Below are 23,332 nucleotides of genomic sequence, written 5' to 3'. Positions count from 1 at the left end.
TACATTAAATAGAAATACAGGTCACTCCCCCCATGCCGTGAGGAGAACGAGGCAGTGATTGAAGGAGGAGAAAGAAGGTACCCGGTGCTGGTGACATTCTGTTTCTCAGTTTGGTTGCTGTTTTCTCAGAGGTATTCAGTCATGGAAACTCACTGCATACTTTTCTGTTTTATATATTAAATCTGAAGATCGTCTTGTTTTCAGTCCTCAGACCTGTCCTGGCTGCTCTTGGCTTTGGAAGCCCTTGAGGGTCCTTAGCACCCCTGGGTAGCCAGCTCTCCCTATCCAGTTGCAGAGTCAACTTTGCCCAGTTCCCATTTCCTTTCCTTAGGACTCCTCCGGGAAATGGCCAACTTCTTGCTCTGATTTCCCCAGATCCTTGTTATGAAGTCGTTCCTTGTCTTCTATTACCATCAGCTCCAGCATAGTTTACATTTCTTTAGGTTTTTCTCCATTTTCTAATCTTTTAAAAGTGTGATCTCTTTTCTAGTTGCATCCCTTTCTTTCTTATTCTTGACTCTTGTGAGATGCCTCTTATCTTTTGCTTCACTTGTGAGTTCATTTCATTTTTTTAGATTGTCACTTTTCCATTCGGGTTTCTGTGGTAAGCGAGAATGTTCTGGGGACCCACCTCGTGAGTGGCACCTTGAGGTACAAGGTGTGGTCCACCCAGCAGCTGGAGATTCTTGGCTTTAGGAGGGTGTCACTTCCTCATCTATCAGGGAACACAAAGTGATATTTCTGCATTTCTGTGTTTCTCTTTACCACACTTGGGGCTATTAGGTGTGATGTAACTCACACTGAAATACTGCTTAGAGTTGTCTTCGTGATTGGCATAAGGTGGCCCAATGTGCAGTGCCTCTTTCCCCCAGAAAAGGATTCCAGACAGATGGTCACTTCTAATCCTCTGCTCAGTCTTGTTCAGCATTATTGTCTTCTTTTCACAGTCCGGATCTGTCTGGTTTTATTCAGTTTATTTAACACATGGCAATGTCTCCACAATTTATTTTGCTCTTTAATATTTAAAAACATGATATTTCTACATAATATATATGTAAAATTATCTCCCTATAATGACATTAAGGGATTATGACCCACTCACTAAAATAAAAATATATGGACCTGATGCACACATGGGGCATAAATGAAGGAGAAGAGAAATTTCTTTGCTACAGTAGAACACCAACTTAATAAAGACTTTATTAATAATTAATTAATAAAGTTTTATACACATTATAGTAATAACTGGTACATCCTAGACTTATCAATGGTGCTAAAACCAGTGGGTGAAAGTCTGATAGGGAACAGAGTACTTGCATAGTTTTAGAGTATGTCTTTATAGTAGTATATCTCTTTATAAGAGGAAAAAGTAACTTTGTTGTAGCAAAACTGGTTGACACCATTTTCACCAACTGAGTAAACTGGTGATCCCTCCCCAATCACAGGACAAAATCAACCTGTGTGCTAAGGACAAAATGCTGCTTATATCACATTCTTACTAAAAATGAACAAGTTGAGACTAATCATGAAAACTGTTAGATAAATCCAAATTGAGAGAGACTGTTCTCAAAAAGTCAATATCATAAAAAAGAAATTAATATCCAGGAACTTTTCCAGGGACAAAAAGATGAAAGAGACCAAACAATTGAGTATGATGTGCTATCCTTAATTGGATCCTGAATATGGAATAAGAACAAGATCTATAAAGGGCACTATTGAGATAATTGGCAAAATCTGAATGTGAATAGTATATTAAATAATGGTGCTCTATAGATGTCAGATTTCCTGTATTTAGTAACTGCATTGTGATTATGTTAGAGTGTGTACTTGTCTTAGGAAATATTTGTTGAAATACTCTTAGCAAGTCTTCTTGATACATGCAACTTACACTGAATGTACCAGGAAAAGGTTGGTTGGATACATAGATACGCACAGTTGAGATAGTAAGATTGTGATAAAACTATAACAGTTCTGGTGAAGGTATTCCAGAGTACTTTGTACTACTCTGTCAACACTGTTTAAGACTGGTGTTATAGTGTCCCACTGATTTAGGTATAAATTAAAGAAAAAGCAATATTTTTTCCATTATACTAGAAATTATTTGATTCCCCAAAATTCATGTTCCTGGTGTTATGGTTCAGATTTGAGATGCCCCTCAAAACTCATGTATGAATCAATGCAAGAAAGTTTAGATGACAAATGATTGGATTATTAAAACCTTAATCTAATCGGTGAATTAATCCCTTGATGGGGATTAACAGGATGTTAACTGAAGGCAAGTAGAGTGTGGCTGGAGGAGGTGGGTTCCTGGGGGTATGGCCTTAGGGTATAGTATAAATCTGGCAAGCGGAGTCTGATCATCACGGGAGCTGCTTCCCTCTGCCACATTCTTCCGCCATAGTATCCGGCCTTACCTTGAGTCCCAAGGAACAGAGCTTGCTGTCTGGTTGTCTATGGACTGAGACCTCTGAAACTCTGAGCCTTTAAATAAACTTTTCCTCCTCTAAAAATGTTCTGGTTGGGATTTTTAGTCACAGCAGCAAGAAAGCTGGCTAAAACACCTGGTATCTGAACACCACATTGCTATGTCACTTCTACTGATGACCACCCCACAGGAAATTCCCAAAGTGGCTGCTTTCTGATGGCTTTCCATTGTCCTGAATCTCATTATAAGATGTTTCCCCCAAATTCCATGATGCAGCCCTTGTTCTTTACCTACTTTTCTCCCTCCTGAATTAAATTTCAGTGCCCTTTGTCCTGTTTCTCCCAGCTCCAGATATCCCCCTCTTATCCACAGCTGAGGAGGTCCTAGGGCCAGGCCTGCTGTCATCCTCTTGTCCCTGCCAGCCTCCTTCAATTTTGGACATTCATGTCTCCCAAGGAATAAGTTGTAGGAGCCAAACCTCGTGTGGAGCTGTCTCACTTCTTTTTTTGTCACAATGCCTCCAACTTCACCTCCACTTTTGTTCCACACCTAGCACTCCTTGTATGCTTCTGCTTTCCTACTATATATCAGGAGTCCCTAACCTAGATCCATGACAGATTGGACCAAACTATTATTTTTGCCAGTAAATTAGAAAAGATAAAGCACTATTAATACCGTCCTACCAACAGTATAACAACAATTTTTGACTTATATCATAAAGTTATATAAATTTATATGTATCATAAAATATAAATATATATTTTTTCTTAATCTGGTCTCCTAAGTATAATTGTTCTTTGCAACAAAGCTAACACTCACTTCTTCCCTTCATAATTTTATTCCTAAAACAATCTTATGAAAAAGAGGTAGTGGTTTATGGGGTGGGGATTTCTGGCACCTGAATTTCCCTTTCACAAATCTGTCCCAAGTGACCCCTATTGGAAGGCTGGGCTGAACCTCCCTCTGAGGTAGCTGTGAAGTCTGAGAGTCCTTCTCCCAGAATTCTGGAAGGTGGCTTGAAGCAAATGGTCCATTTGTGACCAATCAGATGATTCTTCAAGGAATCTGATTTTAATACTAATTACTCCCAGAGAAGCAGGGATGGAGCATTGTGTTGTGGGGAGGGTGGTCACTGTGGTGGCAACATTTAGTGTCCAGTGTGCAGGGGCAGTGGCAATCCAGCAGTTTCCTGGGTTCTCATATCTCAGTTTTCCTTGCTCTCTTTTTGTTTCCAAACATGAGTCTCTGGATTCTTAGTTGATTCTAAAGCTCCCTTATTTCAGCAAATCAATTTTGGCTTAAGTTGCTGAATTTGGTAATGTCATTTGTGTGGTAGGTCCAGTTGATATTAAAATTTCAATAAGAATCTGATGTTCATAGATATAAATTAGCCAGCATTCCTATCAGGTGCATGTCTCAGCCACAATTTTAATTATAATTCACAGACTTTAAAAGTATTCCCTTATTTTATATTATTAAGTCATTTTTAAATGTTCTTTTTATTTTACTAATAAAATAATAAAATCTATAGGCCACTCATCCATTATTAAATTACAAAGATACTAAGTGGAAGATCATATCAATGCTCTACAGCTAAATTCAACTCCCACATTCTTTGACATCTTTCTGTAAACTGTTCTTTGGACATATGCCATTGTGATTTCTTTACACTGGTTAAAATAATAATCGTAATAATTCATTTGCTTGGCATTCCCTCCAGGTGACCTTGGAGCTATTCTGTAGCTGCAAATTCTGAAAGAAGATAAAGATGTTTCCTGGAGGAGATTTTCTACTTGGCAGACCTACCTCAATATTTTGACACTGACCTTTGTGAGGCAGGACTCTTTTTCTAATGAAGAAAATGAGTCATTAGTATCGGTAAAAGAAAAAAAAAGATTTAGAATATGTTTGATCAAGGAAGTAGGCTGTGTGTGTTCTTCCTTCTATATGAGAGCTTGAGTAGGTGTTTCCGGCCCAAACATTTTTTTTGACATTCCGATAACCTGCAGAATTATAAATGCTGCTTCTGAAAGCAGTGCATTGTGGGACTGTGAAGAATGCTCTATTTAGGTCTGAGTGGCAACATCTGTGTGTCTCTTGAAATGTGGGTGCCCTGAAAAGCTTTGTCCCCTAAGAGAAAACTTGGCTTCCCACTGGCTTCTCTCTGTGGTGATATTGTCTGAGGTGTGTTTCCTCTTGCCCTTTGGCATGGCTCTTTGAGAGGCTGACCTGTGGAGGAGGCCTTAGACATCTAGTTGCAGAAGCCCTGGGAATAATAACATGCTGCCTGATAATGAATGCAAATCTCAGCTGTCAAAGCAAAAGTTCAAAATTAAAGTGGACAGACCCTTCTCCGTTTGCATGTAGATAGGTCAAAGTAAACATGGAGAGGCAGGAGGAGTGCCCATATGATCACTGATTGAGAATTTTTTCAGTTTTATCTTTCTTGTCTTTTTATTCCATTCAGATGTGATGACTGTCAGAAGAGACGAATTGGAAAAACTGAATGTAATTCTAGAAATTGACCTATATCTTTCACAAATGCTTCTACTACTACATTATTCAACACTTTTTTCACTTATAGTGTAAGACTTTTTAGTAATATATATTTAAGCCAATCATATGAATATACCATTGTCAAATCTCCTAAAGAAATATACCCAAGTTTTGTTATTTTAAAACAATATGCCTAGATACTTAAAAATTTAACTAAATATTCTCTTCTCTACTTTTGTCTTAAAAATACCAGTTTCTTATTGAAACACCATAGCATATCTCTAAAACATAAAGTGTATACATAATACAGGATATTTATTGCATTAATTTTAATTCATTAACTTGAAAATTTGTATTTCCATCACATTAAATACTCTGAATGAAGAAAGCAGGTCACTGCCAACTTGTGACAATAAGATCCTTGATAAAATTCACTTAGAAAATTAAAAATCTTGGCTTTGATATTAAGACCTATAAAAACTTCTTCTTTGGTCTGATTTTGGATTGGGAACACTGGGAATGATTCTTCTGTGACCCCTGCTGAGGGCTCCAGGTCTCTCTGTGGCATCCTGGGCTGGAAAGCTCCAGCAAGGTCTGCTCACATGGCCTTGGACTGCCCTCCCAGTTAGAGCACTGGGCATCCCCAGGCCCATGGAGCCGGCATTGTTCATGTCTCCTGAAGCATGGCACAGTGTTTAGCGTGGTACTTAGTGCACAGCAGGCACGCCTGTTGCCAGTGACCAGCATTTGCATACTTCCCGCGCAGACTGACAAAATGGAGAGTCGTCATCCATAGTTTGTCTGTGCTTCTTGCTCAGTTGAGATATCTGTGGGTCCCAGTGAACCCTGAATTATCACTGCTTAAATATGTATCAACAGACTTCCTGAAATATCTTTACAAACTCTCATTTTGGACAAAACACTTAGACCTTAGTTTCTCTTGTCTTTGAAAATGAAGCCATCACAAAGAATGATTTCTAAGCATTTCTCTAGATTGAAATTCTGGAGTCCAGTAATACATTATGGCCTAATATCTATCTCCATCTGGATGTCCCACAGATGTATTGAATTTAACAAATTTGAACTAAATTTCTTTTCCCTTTAGTACCTCATCCTTGTCTGATTTCCTTCCATGGAACTATAAGATTTTTCCTCTTTAAATCCCCTTGCTCCTGTGTTTAAATCCAATCAGTTGCATGGTTTGCCTTTTCTTCTAACTTCACAGTCTTTTCAGCTGTACACTTGTGTTAACCCTGGGACTGGTTAGGACATCATGGCTTCCTTCAATGGTCTATTAGTTTGACTGTCTATAGTTTACAAACCTACCAGATATACATTGCTTTGAATGATCACATAATTTCTGTCAATGTTTTTTATTATCTAACTGAATTCATATTTATATCCACTATCCTTTGTAACAATATCCCAAACCACCTTCCCAGTTAATCACCTCCTCTTTTCAATATATTTTCTCTGCTCCAGTCAAATAATACTCCATGCCATTCCAAATTACACTTCCAATTTCTTTCATCCAGTCACTTACTTCAATTAAAACTTTCTGACATCTATTCCTCTCAAATTTCATTCATTTTGGAACTTTATCTCAATCGCCATGACAACTTTTCATCAAAGTTTCTTGGTCCTTCAACAAGATTTGATCACACCATCCTTTGAATTCCAACAGTTATGTACTTCTAGCATTATTTTCATGTGGAGATTTGTGTACTTACTTCTCTGTGAAAGTCAGCTTTTCGACACTGTATCCAAAATATCTGATGTAAACTACTTACAGGAGGAAAGTTTTAATTTGGCTCAGGGTTTTGGAGGTTTCAGTCCGTAGTTGGTTGGCTCCATTGGGCCTGGGGTAAGGCAGAAAATCATGGCACAAGGGTATGGCAGAGCAAAGCTGCTCACCTCATGGTAGCCAGGAAGCAGAAGTGGGGAAATGGGAGAGAAAGGGGCCAGAGACTAGTTGCACCATTCCAAGACATGCCCACAGTGACCTGCTTCCTCCAACTTCCTATAGTTTCCACTACCTCCTAATAATGCCATCAAATTATTAATCCATCAATGGATTAATCCATTGATGAGGTTAGAATCCTTATGACCCAATCACTTCTCAAGATTCCCACCTCTAAACACTATAGGACTGAGGCCTTCAGTACATGATCCTTTGGAGGACAGTCCAGATCCAAATAGTAGCACTCTCTGATAAGCTTTCTAAAACACTGAGTCCTGTTAGAAGTATCTTACGCATCTTTTTATTCTTTGGAAATCCTTTCTTAGTATCATGCCCGTTGAAATTCAAGAAGAATTTGTTAAAAGAAACTGAAAAGTTTCAGAGGTGTTCTGAGTGATCATTTGATTGTACATTACAGAAACCCACATCAAATAGCTCAGGCAAAGAACTTTCTGAATAGAAATATGTCATAAAGCTTCAAGGCAGACAGATTTCCCTGCTTCCAACAGTGTGTGTTTTATTATTCTTTTTTTCTCTCCAGACTGTTGGTTTCTCTGTGCCCACCATAACATAACCTGAGTGATGTTCTCCTTGTTCAAACCTCCAGCAGAGACAAAATATAGTCTCAGAATCCCAAACCAAATTCTCAGAAAGAAATTTTGATTTACTCCACAGATCAGGGGTCTCTTTTTTTAATTTTTAAAATTTTTTATTTATATATGACAGCAGAATTCATTACAATTCTTATTACATATATACAGCACAATTTTTCATATCTCTGGTTATATATGTAATATATTCATACCAATTCATGTCTTCATACCTTTACTCTGGATAATATTGTTTTAGTTTTATTGATTTTATTTTTAAAATTCATGGCAGTGGAACGCATTACAATTCTTATTACACATATAGAGTACAATTTTTCATCTCTTTGTACATAGAGTATGTTCACGCCAATTCATGCCTTTATACACGTACTTTTTTGCATTACAATTCTTATTACATATATACACCACAATTTTTCATATGTCTGTTTATATATAAAGTATGTTGACACCCAATTTGAGCCTTCATACATGTACTTTGGATAATGATGTCCATCACATTCCACCATCCTTGCTAATCCCCTGCCCCCTCCCTTTCCCTCCCACACCTCTTCCCTATCTAGAATTCATCTAATCTCTAGTCCAGTAAATTTTGAACAAGGTGATTGTCTCATTTGGCCAGCTGTTCTGTTATTACAGGCATTTGAAGAAAATTCTCTGAGAAGGTAGCAGAATAGGACAGTGGATAAATATTGCTTATTAGAGAAAGGGATGCAGGCAGGCACATACCCCAAGAAGAACCATGCCAGCACTGAGGATTCTAATTGACCACATATATAAAAAGGCTTTTTGAATTATTCTATACTTCATTCCTACCTGTAAAGAGACTGTAGTACTTGAATCATCCATATAACTTATGGGATGTTTCCGGCAGGGTATGTTGCACAATCATCCACAGTTATTTGTTGTATTAAAGTCTTCTGGGAGAGTTTTCAAAAAGAATTATAAGGAAGGCTATTTGTACACCTGGTACTTTCCAGATTCAAGTAGATGAATAGCCAACTATGTTTTAGAGAAAATTGAACTATCCAAAGAACCACCAACTTGGATTATTATTGTGACTATTTGAGGTTTAAAACAACTTTGTTCTCCCAACCTTTAATAATAGGAAACAGTCTCAGGGAGCTGCATTGCCCTCCAAAGGCAACTTTCCAATGCTGACTTCATAATGGATATGGAGATGATCATGGGAAAGAAAAGTCGTCTCAGAACATGGAGTCAAGGGCCCATTAGGTGCATGCCCAATGAGTGACACCCAGGGAGCAAAACCAGGGCTTAGTCAAGGAACTTTCCTCATACCCAGAATGGAGGATCCTGAAAAGTTTGATCAAAATTACTGAAAATTTTCAGAATTGCTATCTACCAGTGATTTCTGTGTGCCTCTTCCTTTCTTAATGGGGCCACTACCACGATTATCTTGTCCCTTATTAAACTACTACATCTGTGTGATGAGGGACACAGGCAACTTTTGTTTAAAACTTATGGGGCTCTAGATCAATAGACCTCCACCTGATCCTGATATAAATAACATAAATATTGAGCCACATGATATAATTGGATTGGACTGGATTTTGGAGTCTCCTCCTGGAAGAGAGAGAGAGTATATATTTTATTTAAAGAATAAAAAAAAAGTTACAAGTGAGAATGGATAAGACTTGTAAGGAACATTAGTGTTGTGATGACAAATCATTTGCTGTCACAGCATGTAGGAAGATAAATTCTCCCCACATTTTATTATTGGACTTGACCTTGCAACTTATCTTAGACAATGCAATGAGCATTGAATTGATGTAGGGTGGCTGTTTTTTTCCTGGCATAAGACTGTATGTCCTGGATAGGAGCTCCCTCATCAATGTGGGTCCTGAAATAAAGACAGCATGAGATGTAACCAAAATCTGTGTAGGACGATTAATGTGAATGAGAAATAGATATTAGTCACTGCAAGTTGCTGTGGTTTAGAAATCCCAGTCTAAAAGTCGATGGGTGAAGCAACCTAGCTAATGAAGCATTTTTATAAAACAGTTCATAAAGTACAACTTCTTCTTGATTTGCCCCTAAATTTAGAGAGGGCTAAAGCTTTCCAAATCTTAAGAGATGAAATAATAAAGTCACACAGAGGTTTTAAATTTCTTCTATTCCTTTCTCCTTCTTTATTCTTCCTTCCCTTCCTTTCATCTTTCCTTTTTCAAAAAACTGCCAATATATTTCCCCCCAAAATTATTAAGAAGATTGATGTGAAATGTCTAAGACTTGAATTGTTCTGGAGAAGAAGAGGGTGGCGAGGAGAAATGAGGACTTCTCTTTTCTTTCCTCCCATACTCTCTCCACACTTGAAATGCTTGAGATAAATCCTTGTTCTTTCAGGGTAAAGTGTAAAAGAGTATTAATGTTCAGGGAAGGAAAGAAATTTTTGTACAGTGTCACAACTTTTTAGAGCCAGGCAGGAGGCCATGAATGCAGTGAATGTTAGCATGAGGTAGACGTCTGTTTGAATCTCTGCTCTGCTACTTACTGAATGTGACCTTGGGCTGCCTCTTCAACATCTCCAAGTCTGTTTCTTCATATGAAAATGGGAACATTGGAACCTGCCTTGTAGAACTATGGAAAGGATTCAATGAGGCAGCATGTTTGCTTGTAAGGAATTATTACCATTTATTTCTTATTCTTGATTCTGTTTTCTTTCCAATACACAAGTCTTCATCAGAATCCTAAAAATTTTACCAGAAAAAAATATGCTTGAAATTATTTATCTGTTTTTTTATTTAATAAGGGTGGATACTGGCTTGCCCATGATCACACTGCTAGATCTGGAACCTGAGTCTCATGTCGTCTGTATGTGGCAAACTAAAACTCGGTTTCTGACCATCTCCACATTTAGGGGTGTGTGCATTAGAGTTGCATGAAATTCTCATGTGTTTGCTGAAAGTTGCTTCTTATGCTGGAGTGAGCAACTGGTAGGTTTCATTTTTCTTCATTCCTTTGACATTCAGGACTGAAATGTTTCTACTTAGCTCAGCAAAACCCAGCAAAGCATATCAGAAACTCAGAAACTGTACTGTTGGGTTCAAACTGTAATTGATTCTGAAGCAGCGTAAAATGCTAGTGTGAGAGAAACAGCACCCCGTTTCCCTGAAGCCTTTTCATGCCCAAGTGACAGACACTTGGTACTATAAAATGAGGGAACTGAGAACAACTATTTAAAGAATAGCTACCACATCTCTTCTCTGGGATAAGAGAAACAGATGTGACTTTGACATCAGAGATTTCCCTGCCAGAAGCAAGAGGGCTAAGAAAGAAACTTATTGAGCAGTGCAGCCCAGCTTGTCAATTTTATTAAATGGGTGCACAGCTTGCATGACTTGAAATCCATGCAACCTTGAACTATAAGGCTACTAAGTCATGTAATAACAAGATTTTACTTACAGGCAGGAAGCAACAGTATTTTGGTGTTAACCAATCAGGCATGACTTTGGCATTCCCCAACCTGCCACTTGAGTGAATTTGAGCCAATACCTGTGGGGCAGAGAAGGTTGTCCAGAAGAAAAACACTGATATTGCAAGTTTGAAAGAGGGTGCAGACTCTGCTTGCTAACTCTTGGGACTTTTCTTAAGACTGAGCACAATGCTTAGAAAACCAAGGAATCTCCTGATTTTATGTTCTCTGGGAGACTCCTACATCCAACTCTCTTTCCTGATAAAGAGCCAGCATTTAGGTCTTCCTTTCCACTTCCATTTTAGTCCATTTTATAACTGAAACAGGAAGGAGAATTAGGCATGAAAATACATACTTACTTCATGCTGTTGATTTCATTTTGAAAGCTGACTGGGATTCTAACTGGTGAGTGAATTCTTCCTAGATCCTGTGACATTTCCCTGTCACACTTGGGCTGGAGTGACCGATGTGTTTGCACCTTTGGATCTTGAAGTAGAGTAATCACATTGGGCCTTGGGGTGAGATGGCACAGGGAGGTAAGGATGGTGCAGACATGGGGTGTGGGCTGAGAGACTGGCATGATGTCCCTATCTCTAAGACTTCACTGACAAACCCAGTGATGAATGACTGTCCTGGGGTTATCTGCCATCACTCACCTTTGACCTCTGAGGGTGAAGTGACTTGGTTCTGGAGTTCCGAGCTGTGGCTGAGAGATGTGAATAGACATCCCCAAAGGAAGCAAATGTTGCCAAGTTCAGCATTACAAGCTCATCTTAGTGCTCATGGAGAAAGCTTAATAATAAGTTTGGAAGAGTTTCAACACTGTTTCATCCAACTCTATAAACTTACCTCAATAAGCCTTTGTCTTCTCTTTGGAAAAAAAAATAGGAAAACATTCAGGCCTCATTACTGGTTCTTTCTGATATACAGTGGGCGTTTAATAACTACCAGTTCCCCTCACAATCCTTAACTGATTGAAAATGATCCTGGAAGGCTCAGCTTAACAGATTTTTGGAGATGCCCCATAACAATTTGTTTTTAAATTGCTTTGCTCTGTTTCTTGCCTTGACTTTTTTCATTTCACATCATTTTATAATAGACTTTTATATGCTTTTAAAATATTTGTTTATTCAGTATAATTTGCTTTTATAGTATACTACCAATGCCTGTGGCTCTCAACTGAGTGCATTCATACTCATAATCCAAAGGGTATGAATATTCTGGCTGCTTTACTTGGGAGGTCCACTTGTTTTGTATTAAATGTTGCAGTGACAGAGGTTCTATATAGTGTCAGGGTTAGTGTGTTAGACAGTGTATGGAAGGTAATAGTGATCATGAATCATGTGGTATTGTCCACAGTTTAGGGTTCCACTGGTACTGAGTATCTTAGTGTATAGACAAATCATTTATGTTCCTTTTTTTAAAAAAAATGTCAATTACATGAACATATTAAATTAAATAGTCTTCATTGATGAATCCTGGGGAGCTGAATTTTTAAAGAAAAACCCACACTTGTGAATTTTGAAGTTTGAGAAAGAGGACTTGCACCATATTCATTTAGTTTCCATGATACAGGGTTCTCCTTTTGTCTAACAGAATAGTTAGTTTCCACACAAAGGATGCTTACTCTTGGAATTATGCCAGAGAAAGAACAAGAATCCACCCAATAAGCATTGGTGTTTATCTGGCATCTTAAAGGTTTTAAGAGGTTTAGAGAAAAATGTAGAACATATAATGGACATATTATGGAACAGAATATAAGATTCACATGACATAAGTAAAATTATCTCCAAAGAAATAACAAGTGGTGACAAGATTTTTTGGACTTGTTGCCAGAAATTTTGTGACTATCCACCCTCTTTCTATTAGGGACACTTAGTAGATAAAGAACAAGATCCATTTTCACAGGGGATTTGGCCAACAGGATCAGAAGCAATAACAGGAATTGATTCTTTTTAAATGTGCAGTAAAACCTTTATGAATGCAAATGCTCAGATGAGGTTTTTTGCATTCCTCATTTATTGAAACAGCAAATATTAGCTTCCTAATCAATAATATATTTTATAAAAATTTTAACTTTTAGTGTATGTTTGGAGACAATGAAGTTCAATGCAGTATCATCTGTCTTGAGCACCAGTGGCATTTTTCCAATAACAATGGACACTCTCACAGCTAACTGAAGATGTGTGAAGTCCTCATCTAAACCAGTAAACTCCCTCTGTCAGACTTGGAAACCTTGCAACTGGGGGCAGTTTCTTTTCTTCATTACTTTAAGTTATTCCCCTCTGTTTTGAAGATATTATTTTAAAATACATATCTGATGCCTCTCTCTCTCTCTCTCTCTCTCTCTCTCTCTCTCTCTCTCTCTCTCAGTGGGGATACCAGGGATTGAACTCAAAGGTACTCAACCTCAGAGCCACATCCCCAGCCCTATTTTGTATTTTATTTAGAGACAGGGTCTCACTGAGTTGCTTAGCTCCTTGCTGTTGCTGAAGCTGGCTTTGAACTCGAAATCTTCCTGCCTCAGCCTCCTGATTACAGGTGTGCATCACCATGCCTGGCACCTTTCCTTTTTTGTCAGTGTTAATCACCCCCATGGTACAAGTTAGAACCTAGTATTGCATTTGTGCCATCCCTAACATTCCAGGTTCACATGCTTCAGTGTCCCATAGGCCTCTTTGTTCTAAGGGTGCTGAACTACTTGCAGAGTCTCAGCTATACTACAGGCTTCCACGTCTCTTTCCCAGTGCAGGTGCTGGTCTCACCTGCCTTTGCACTGACAAGCTCTACTTAAATTGTGTTCCTGTCTAAGCTTGCTTTAATGGCATCCTTCCACTCCTGGCTATAAGTAGTGGCTCCTGCTCTCTAGTCCCCATGGTATCATGAAAACGACTGTTCCACAGAAATAAACGCTCTGCATTCTAAATGTTTATTACTAAGCAGTAGCTATTCTGTTGAAAGTTTCTTGAAGGCATTATTATGTAGAATTCCCACCTTTTACAGTGAACCCAGAGATGAACATTTAATAAATGCTCCAAAATGTTGAGTAATAAAAATGCAACTATATTAGTCATTTTAAAGCTATACATAGAAGGGAATACAATTTTATGTTGTAAAAATATTAGGCAGACATGATCTTTTAGAAACTAACTGACTTAAATTTCAATTTTACTTTTTCCTCACTCTAACTTTGTGGTTTTGATTAACCTCCTTTACCCTATGAGTCTGTTTCTCCTCTATAAAATTGTAAAAAAAAAATGCAAACCCCATTGGGTTGTTTATTTAAAGATAAATAATACTTTTTAAAAATATAGTGCATTTACCACAATAGTCAATAAATGTTAGTTTCTGACCCTTTCCAAAGGTTTGAATAAACAAAGTGTTTGTTTTATTTTTGTTTGCTTAATCTTTAGTCAACCAAAAAATTAAATTAAATGGAAACTTATACTCCTAATTCTCTAAGTATTGTGGTTAATTGCTATTGCTGTGTATGTTCTGATAAATGGCGGAGTTCAAATGTTTGTGTCTGTGTTGACAAGGAGCTGAAACTTTTGGGTCTTGAAGCTGAAAGTTCCTTAGGGTACACAGAAACATTCTTATTCACTGGCCAGCAAACTTCCCGAAGTTCCCATAGTCTGACCTAAATCCCAGAGCTCACAAGTTAGGTACAATAGTTAGGCCTATTGGAAACCAGCAATATTTCAACTGTGTCAGGGTAAAAGTGACTTTGCACACAGCTGGCTTTGTAACCATGATCCACAGGGAAATTTCTTCATCTGACTTATTTCCAAGTTCTACTTCTACTTGTAGAAGGGGACAAAAAGAGCCAGTCAGAAGGAGCAGAATACACTAATCTCAACCATGTGGGAAAACCCAGTATCTCAGAAGTTGGAAAGTCTCCATACATAGGCACTTAGATTATTTTGCTTATGGGTTAGCATAGGCTGTATTTTGGTCTCTCATTTTTAAACAGAAAGACTTTGCTTTTTAAAAGTGTACATGAGTTTCCAAATGTTCTCTGAGTGTACAAGTTTTCTTGATGTGGTTGGAAACTCCTGTGAAAACTTCAGACAATTAAACCCACTCAAATTGGAAGCTCTGGACTCTGATCTTAGTTGGAAAACTAAACCTAAGATCATTACATATCTGGTGAAAAGTAACATGAGACTGTTTTGTGGTATTGGGCTTTTATCTTAAAGGAGGAACTGAAGATGTTTTTGCAAATGCAGATTCTGAACTAAGGCTTAGCTAAAGGAAGCAAAGGCAACAGGGATAGGAAGATGATCAAGAAAAAGAGATGGAATTCCCATTTGAACCCTAGCATTTTGACTATGAGAATTTGGCCTCATGGCAATTCTGGACTGAGTGAGATTGTGCACAGGTCTCTTACACATTAGCTAAGAAATGAATGCCTTAGGAATGTTAGCAACTGCAAGGTCTTAGGAAGCGGTAGAGGCATGGTCCAAATACCAAAAACTTCAATGTGCACAGAAGCATGGTTCTTACAGTCCAGGAGAAGATGGAATTTCATTTCAAATAATAATTAATACCTTATTTTTAGTGAAGACTTGTAGTAAATCCTAGAAAAATTTCCATCCAAACTGTGCATACTTAACTGTAAGTGACAAAAGTGCTTCCAACACAATCTGTCCCTTGAAATTAGAGTGACTTCTTGACCATATAACTTTGTCAGGCAGAATATAATTACTTATATATTTACTTAATGACATATTTTTTTTCTCTACAAGGAACTGAGGAGTACTTTGCATTAATAAATTTTCATGTTTATTTTTTCAATATTTCTTTCTGACTTCAAGATTGACTTCAACATTGAGAAGAGAAGAGGAAAGGGTTAAACCAGCCTGAGAAATCTTTGTGACTTTGACAGCTAACTCCCAGGGAGGGGTTTCACTCTCAAATGATTGGGTAGCTACACAGCATTTGGCAACATCTATGCTGATGGGTCTTTGTTTCACCAGATAGTGCCATTGATCTGTATATTCAACTTATATTTCTAACTGCTCTACATTCTTAAAATCTCTATAACTAAACATTGAGCTGGGCAAAAGGGTGTAGAGCCTATGAGAATCTCTCCCCCACCCCAGAAGGAATGCTATTTATTCCCTATTTTTATTCCAAAATTATAGTAGGTACACAGGTTAAGAAAATCAAATGGCAAAAGAGAATTAATATAAAAAAGTAAAAGCAATCTCCTTTTGCCAAACTCAGTCTTACTCATAACAAGTAAGAATTTTAACTATTTTTTCATTTTATTTTCTATAAATAGTTTATATTCACAGCACTAAATTACATATTTGTAACTCAATTTATTCATTTATCAATTTTAGACTTATTTACTTTCAATATGAAAGATGATGAATCTTGCCTTACTTGAATCACTTCTTTCATTTTCCTCCTGGTATTATTAGTTTAAGTTCTTATCAAGGTTAACTTTAAAGTTTTATATGACACATATAAATATCTGTTTCTTGACCCATCAACTTCAGACAGCATTCACTGACTTCACACTACCTTGGATGAGGAAATAAAAGCACAAGCATCTTTTATTACTTCTCTCCTTCCCGACTTCAGTCAGTTATACTTTTGCTTTTCCATTGCCAAAATTGGTTTCATGTATTCTGCTCTGTAAATGCAATGAAACTCTTCATTTTAAATTTATTAAAAGTCAGGACTATTTACAACATGTTTACATTTGCAAGAACTGTGATTATTTTTATAGAAAAAGATATGGGATCCTGTGTTATTAAGCTCTTCAGTTAAATAACAATGTTTTGAGTTTCAAAGTCAAAGGGAGAGTTTCTTGTTGTATACTCCATACTGATGTAAAGTCATGCCAAGTTTCATAGGTGGGCCATACCTTTCTTGAACAATGTTTTGTCTTCTTTAATACAGAAGATGGGGAAGAACAATTGACCCAAGCTATTCCAAAGACTTAGCTTTAGTAATTGTTCTGATAATCGCTCATTTTTGCTTTCTGGCTCTGGCATCAACTGAACCTGCTGGGTACCTCTAAGAAAAGACATCTTCCCCTCCAATATGACTAACTTGAGGGCCTCTTCAGGGTACATTCTTCTCTCCTACATTCTATATTCATCAGTATGATCCTATCTACATTCTTTGTCTTAGGAACTTACCAAAATTTCTAATTTGCTGATGGATCTTGTATTACTCTGGTTTCTCCAGAGAAATAGAACCAACAGGATACATATATGATCTGCATTCAGCAACTTGGATACCTAGAAAAGCAGATGGTATAAGCAGATGGTCCAAGTCTGAAGTCCTAAAGCCGGAAAAGACCTATGTCCCAGCTCAACAATGGTGAGGCAGAGAGAGCAAATTCTCCCTTGATCTGTTTAGATCTTAAACAAATTGGGAGAGGGCCACTCACATACGGAAAAACAATCTGCTCACTTAGTCTTACTGATTCAAATGTTCATCTTATCCCAAATCACCCTTATAGATACACCCAGAATAATGTGTAAGCAAATATCTGGGCACTTTGTGACTCAGTCAAATTGACACATAAAACTAACCATCACAGATACCTTTCTCATTTGCATATTCATTATATATTTTGGGACAATATATATGGGGTTTTGGAAAGGAGGGAAACAGACTCCATCCTTTTGAAACAGAATTATAGCCTGTTTCCTACTGCTGAAGTGTTAATAAACATGATTATTTATTTTTCTGGGTAATGTTTGCTGGTGATCAATCCATTCCCTTCTCTCCTTTTGTACCCTCCTCTGCCTTGAGGAAGCTAGAATCCAGGAAAGCACATTCTTCAAACATTCCTGGTAACAATTTACTATTAAGTTCTGCCAATAGGAAGTCAGTGGGATTGAATGGACATAGAGGGAAGTATCTTTCTGCTTCTGGATTCTTCAGGGGAAGTGGCCAATAACTTAGGACACGGGGGTGACTATGACCTCATCAGTGTCTGTAGATCTGAGAATCGCAGGAATCAAGTGTGGGGAGGGACAGCTGAGCATGGGTTCCAGTGGCATTGATGGAAACTTTAATAGCAAATGCATTTTTCTCCACTCTGGATAGTGCTCTTTACTCTTCTACTCAACCAAAATTTTTTATATTAAATTTATCATTATTTGAAATATTCAGAGGATTTCTGCTTCCTTACCTGGACCACGACTAATATGCTCATTAACATCATATTCTTTGCTAATTTTTTTTCTTTTTTTAAAATTTTTATTGTTGGTTGTTCAAAACATTACATAGTTCTTGACATATCATATTTCACATTTTGCTTCAAGTGGGTTATGAACTCCCATTTTTACCCCATATACAGATTGCAGAATCACATCAGTTACACATCCATTGATTTACATATTGCCATTTTTTGTTGTGTTCTGCTGCCTTTCCTATCCTCTACTACCCCCCCTCCCCTCCCCTGCCCTCCCCTCCCCTCCCCTCTTCTCTCTCTGCCCCCTCTACTGTCATTCATTTCTCCCCCTTGTATTATTTTCCCCTTTCCCCTCACTTCTTCTTGTATGTACTTTTGTATAACCCTGAGGGTCTCCTTCCATTTCCATGCAATTTCCCTTCTCTCTCCCTTTCCCTCCCACCTCTCATCCCTGTTTAATGTTAATCTTCTTCTCATGCTCTTCGTCCCTACTCTGTTCTTAGTTACTGTCCTTATATCAAAGAAGACATTTGGCATTTGTTTTTTAGGGATTGGCTAGCTTCACTTAGCATAATCTGCTCTAATGCCATCCATTTCCCTGAAAATTCTATGATTTTGTCATTTTTTAATGCAGAGTAATACTCCATTGTGTATAAATGCCACATTTTTTTTTATCCATTCGTCTATTGAAGGGCATCTAGGTTGGTTCCACAGTCTTGCTATTGTGAATTGAGCTGCTATGAACATCGATGTAGCAGTGTCCCTGTAGCATGCTCTTTTTAGGACTTTAGGGAATAGACCGAGAAGGGGAATAGCTGGGTCAAATGGTGGCTCCATTCCCAGCTTTCCAAGAAATCTCCATACTGCTTTCCAAATTGGCTGCACCAATCTGCAGTCCCACCAGCAATGTACAAGTGTACCCTTTTCCCCACATCCTCACCAGCACTTGTTGTTGTTTGACTTCATAATGGCTGCCAATCTTACTAGAGTGAGATGGTATCTTAGGGTGGTTTTGATTTGCATTTCTCTGACTGCTAGAGATGGTGAGCATTTTTTCATGTACTTGTTGATTGATTGTATGTCCTCCTCTGAGAAGTGTCTGTTCAGGTCCTTGGCCCATTTGTTGATTGGGTTGTTTGTTCTCTTATTGTCTAATTTTTGGAGTTCTTTGTATACTCTGGATATTAGGGCTCTATCTGAAGTGTGAGGAGTAAAGATTTGTTCCCAGGATGTAGGATCCCTATTTACCTCTCTTATTGTTTATTTTGCTGAGAAAAAACTTTTTAGTTTGAGTAAGTCCCATTTGTTGATTCTAGTTATTAACTTTTGTGCTATGGGTGTTCTATTGAGGAATTTGGAGCCCGACCCCACCGAATGTAGATCGTAGCCAACTTTTTCTTCTATCAGATGGTGTGTCTCTGATTTGATATCAAGCTCCTTGATCCATTTTGAATTAACTTTTGTGCATGGTGTGAGAAAGGGATTCAGTTTCATTTTGTTGCATATGGATTTCCAGTTTTCCCAGCACCATTTGTTGAAGATGCTATCCTTCCTCCATTGCATGCTTTTAGCCCCTTTATCAAATATAAGATAGTTGTAGTTTTGTGGATTGGTTTCTGTGTCCTCTATTCTGTCCCATTGGTCCACCTGCCTGTTTTGGTACCACTACCATGCTGTTTTTGTTACTATTGCTCTGTAGTATAGTTTGAAGTCTGGTATCGCTATACCGCCTGATTCACACTTCCTGCTTAGCATTGTTTTTGCTATTCTGGGTCTTTTATTTTTCCATATGAATTTCATAATTGCTTGCTCTATTTCTACAAGAAATGCCGTTGGGATTTTGATTGGCGTTGCATTAAACCTATAGAGGACTTTTAGTAATATCGCCATTTTGATGATGTTAGTTCTGCCTATCCATGAACAGGGTATATTTTTCCATCTTCTAAGATCTTCTTCTATTTCTCTCTTTAGGGTTCTGTAGTTTTCATTGTATAAGTCTTTCACCTCTTTTGTTAGGTTGATTCCCAAGTATTTTATTTTTTTTTGAAGATATTGTGAATGGAGTGGTTGTCCTCATTTCCATTTCAGAGGATTTGTCGCTGATATACAGGAATGCCTTTGATTTATGCGTGTTGATTTTATATCCTGCCACTTTGCTGAATTCATTTATTAGCTCTAATAGTTTCTTTGTAGACCCTTTTGGGTCTGCTAGGTATAGAATCATGTCACCTGAAAATAGTGATAATTTAAGTTCTTCTTTTCCTATTTTTATGCCTTTAATTTCTTACGTCTGTCTAATTGCTCTGGCCAGTGTTTCGAGAACTATGTTGAACAGAAGTGGAGAGAGAGGGCATCCCTGTCTTGTTCCAGATTTTAGAGGGAATGCCTTCAATTTTTCTCCATTCAGAATGATGCTAGCCTGAGGCTTAGCATAGATTGCTTTTACAATATTGAGGTATGTTCCTGTTATCCCTAGTTTTTCTAGAGTTTTGAACATAAAGGGATGCTGTACTTTGTCGAATGCTTTTTCCGCATCTATCGATATGATCATATGGTTCTTATCTTTAAGTCTATTGATGTGGTGAATAACATTTATTGATTTCCGTATATTGAACCAGCCTTGCATCCCAGGGATGAATCCTACTTGATCATGGTGCACAATTTTTTTGATATGTTTTTGTATCCGAGTCGCCAGAATTTTATTGAGGATTTTTGCATCTAGGTTCATTAGAGATATTGGTCTGTAGTTTTCTTTCTTTGAAGTGTCTTTATCTGGTTTAGGTATCAGGGTGATGTTGGCCTCGTAAAATGAATTTGGAAGTTCTCCCTCTTTTTCTATTTCCTGAAGTAGCTTGAAAAGTATTGGTATTAGTTCCTCTTTAAAGGTTTTGTAAAACTCTGCTGTATACCCATCCGGTCCTGGGCTTTTCTTAGTTGGTAGTCTTTTGATGGTTTCTTCTATTTCCTCAATTGATATTGGTCTGTTTAGGTTGTCTATATCCTCCTGACTCAATCTGGGCAGATCATATGACTTAAGAAATTTATCTATGCCTTCACTATCTTCTAATTTATTGGAGTATAAGGATTCAAAATAATTTCTGATTATCTTCTGTATTTCTGAAGTGTCTGTTGTGATATTGCCTTTTTCATCCCGTATGCTAGTAATTTGAGTTCTCTCTCTTCTTCTCTTCGTTAGCATGGCTAAGGGTCTGTCGATTTTATTTATTTTTTCAAAGAACCAACTTTTAGTTTTGTCAATTTTTTCAAATGTAATCTGCTTCCTTTCTCTTGTAGCTTTTAAAATTCTCTCCTTATTCTGTATGTTGGGCATCTTCATTATAATGTGTCTAGGTGTGGATCTCTTGATTTTGCACATTTGGCGTCCTGTAGGCTTCTAGGATTTGGGATTCTGTCTCATTCTTCAAGTCTGGGACGTTTTCTTGTATTATTTCATTGAATAGACTGCTCATTCCTTTGGTTTGGAGCTCTGTACCTTCCTGTATCCCAATGACTCTTAAGTTTGGTCTCTTAATGTTATCCCATATTTCTTGGATGTTCTGCTCATGGTTTCTTAACAGTCTTGCTGAGGTGTCTATGTTCTTTTCAAGTTGAAATACTTTGTCTTCATTGTCTGATGTTCTATCTTCTAAGTGTTCTACTCTGCTGGTAGTATTCTCAATTGAGTTTTTAAGTTGGTTTATTGCTTCCTGCATTTCTAGGGTTTCTGTTTGTTTGTTTTTTATAACCTCTATCTCCCTGTATAGTTGATCCTTTGCGTCCTGGATTTGTTTTTGTAATTCATTGTCGAAGTGATCTTTCATTGTCTGATTTTGCTGTCTAATGTCTTCCTTGAGACTCCAGATCATCTGAAGCATGTATATCCTGAATTCTTTATCTGACATTCCATCTGCTGCAGGTGTTACCTCTTCTAAAGTTGAGTTGACCTGCATTGCTTGTGGTCCTTTCTTTCCTTGTCTTTTCATACTGCTTGCGTTTCTTTCTGCTTGGTGAAACTGTTGTGTTTTTGAAATGTTTTTTCCCCTATATATTTATATTGCTCTTGTATAGTTGAAAAGTCTCCCTTGCAGGGTCAGGCGGCGGTCTGCCTACCTTGCAGGCGCGGGCGGCGGCTCTGCTCTGCCCCTCCTCCAATTGGTGTGAGGTGTCTACCACACCTGCGAACCCCTGGGCCTGTTCTGCCGGTCGGTCACAGGTCTGCCTACCTTGGAGGCGTGGGCGGCGGCTCTGCTCTGCCCTTACTCCAATTGGGGTGACGTGTCTACCACACCGGCGGGTCGCTGGGCTTATTCCGGGCACGTGAGGCGGCTCTGCTCTGCCCCTACTCCAATTGGGGTGACGAGTGTACCATGCCGGCAGGTCGCTGGGCCTGTTCCTGGTGAGGGCGGCGGCTCTGCTCTGCCCCTACTCCAATTGGGGTGACATGTGAACCACGCCGGCAGGCCGTTGGGCCTGATCCTCCGGTCTGTCGCAGGTCTACCTACCTTGCAGGTGCGGGCGGCGGCTCTGCCCTGCCCCTCCTGCCACGCCCACGTACCACTGGGTCGCGGGTCTGCCCACCTTGCGGGCGCAGGTGGCAGCTCCGCTCCGCCCCCTCTCCAATTGGGGTCACGCGACCACCACGCCGGCAAGCCGCTGGGCCTGCTCCGGGCGCGGGTGGCGGCCCGGCTCCTCCCCTCTGGCTCGAAGACAAAGCGAGAGAAACTTGGGTGTCTGTGACTCACCCTCCCTACCAGGATACCAACTGTTTCTGTCGCCGCTGGTATTGATGAAGTTCTCTCATCCTCTGCTTTCTGATGACATCAGATCTCTGCCATGTTGGTATCCTATGCGAATGGCAGCACTTCGTTCCCTTTGCCGGGTGACCAAAGCAATGGGTGAGTCCTGACCGGCCCTCACAGGCCCCGTCTCAGTCCTGTTGCCACTGCCCACGAAGGCTAGGTTGGTATTTACCTCCACAGTACTCAGCAGGACCCGGACCAAGAAGCAGTTTCCGCGGGCTCCTTAGCCCTGGGCCAGAGCAGTTCCGGGAGCCGGAACTCAGCCGCTCCGTGCTCGGTGTATGCTCCGATAAGAGCAGGCTCCAAGAAGCAGTCTCCGCGGGTCATCTAGCACTGAGCCTGAGTAATCTGTCTGCAAGCCGCAGGCGAATGGCAGACTGAAATTACCTGTTCTATGGCTGAATGAGCTGCTGTCAGTCGAAAACAGGGATCATGACGTCAGCTCTCCA

The sequence above is a fragment of the Marmota monax genome, unplaced genomic scaffold (assembly GCF_021218885.2).
Source record: "Marmota monax isolate L192 unplaced genomic scaffold, Marmota_monax_Labrador192_F-V1.1 WCK01_AAM20220418_F8-fsc00048, whole genome shotgun sequence".
NCBI lineage: Eukaryota > Metazoa > Chordata > Mammalia > Rodentia > Sciuridae > Marmota > Marmota monax.
The sequence above is the reverse complement of the archived record's forward strand: the minus strand, read 5'-3'. Positions refer to the sequence as shown.